The sequence below is a fragment of the Sesamum indicum genome, unplaced genomic scaffold (genome assembly GCF_000512975.1).
Source record: "Sesamum indicum cultivar Zhongzhi No. 13 unplaced genomic scaffold, S_indicum_v1.0 scaffold00240, whole genome shotgun sequence".
Classification (NCBI taxonomy): Eukaryota; Viridiplantae; Streptophyta; class Magnoliopsida; order Lamiales; family Pedaliaceae; genus Sesamum; species Sesamum indicum.
The window spans coordinates 1-1,770 of NW_011628134.1; positions in this window are offsets into that span (position 1 = coordinate 1).

Consider the following 1,770-nt stretch of genomic DNA (forward strand, 5'->3'; position numbering starts at 1 on the left):
CCATTTCAAACTAACTTGTAGTTATTATTACGCTTGGCAAATTTACCACACATATGCATGGGTCTAGGCCTACGTTTCAGTTATGTTTCGGGGAATTTTGAGAACCTTCAAAATTTAGCTGTTTTGCATGCTTTTATTAAAAAAAAGTTTGTTTCCCTTTCACACTAACTTGTTGTTATTATTACGCTTGCCAAATTTACCATACAAATGCATGGGTCAAGACTTTGTCTATGTCAAGTTCGGTGGAATTTTGAGAACGTTCAAAATTTAGCTGTTGTGCACGATTTTACTAACACAAGTTTGTTTCCATTTCATACTAGCTTGTAGTTATTATTACACTTAGCAAATTTTCCACACAAATGCATGGGTAGACCTACGTTTGGGTCAAGTTTCGTGGAATTCTGAGAACTTTCAAAATTTAGTTATTTAGCACGGTTTTATTAACACAAGTTTGTTTTCATTTCCTACTAACCTATAGTTATTATTATGATTAGCATATTTACCACACAAATGCATGGTTCTAGACCTACATTTGGGTCAAGTTTCGTGGAATTCTGAGAACGTTCAAAATTTAGCTGTTTTGCACGGTTTTATTAAAAAAAGTTTGTTCTCCTTTCATAATAACTTGTAGTTATTATTACGCTCAGCAAATTTATACCACAAATGCATGGGTCTACCTACGTTTGGGTCAAGTTTTGTGCAAATCTTATAACATTCAAAATTTATTTTTTTTTTCGGTAAAAGTAAGTTTCATTAAGTAAAATTGGTACAGTACAACAATATGGTCCCAAAATGGTTTATCCCTCGACAGGCCAAGGGATTCACCATAATCAAAATAATGCACGTGTACTGACTGATCTAGATAGTGATGCTATGGATTCGCTGTCTTATGTCTTCAATGATCAGTAATGCAATGGTGGTAGGCGTCCTCTCGGTGTGATCGAATCGTCTCAGATTTCTTTCCTTCCAAATGTGGTACACACATGATGCAAGTAGTGCTCTATAAGACATGTTGATGATGTGTTTACCCCTCCATCTCCGTGAAGCCCATGTAATGTCATCTTTCCACTCTCTATTGGGCCACATGAACCGTATCGTTCTTCGAATTTCCGTGAGGCATCTTCGGCTAAATCTGCATTGGAAGAATAAATGTGCATGTGTCTCTGTCAAATCTTCATTGCATAGGATACATGGGCCAAGGTGAGCATGCCATGGTTTATCTGTCGTAGCCAACTTGCCTTGGATGGCAAGCTATAGAATAAAGTTGTGACGTGGAATTTTAAGTGATCCCGAAAGTAGTGAAGACCAGTCTACTTTCGATCCTGGTGGGTCAAATAACTCATAAATAGCCTGTGCTGTTGGTCGATCATTCTCAAATCTCCAAATTATACGGTCTTCCCCTCCAAGAATAGTGGGGAGTGCATGTGTGATCTCCAAACACTCAAAATCCGTGATAAGGGGCCATTGCCAAACTCCTTCATGAATCACCGTGTTGAGTCTGGATGACTCATCGATTCCAAGTAGCCTCGGTCCTCGTGGGAAAGATTCACAAAGAGGGCCAAGGTGGTGCCATGGATCCTGCCACAAGAGGAAACTCCTCCCATCTCCAATCCGGTAGTCCACCATATTTCGGAGAAAAATCCTTAAACGGAGGATTTTCCTCCATCCCCATGAGCCTCCTTGGTCCGTAATCGTCCATATAGAGGTGTGTTGTAGACGTCCCTGGTACAGCCATTCAACCCAAATCGATGTCCTGTCGCATCTAATGAC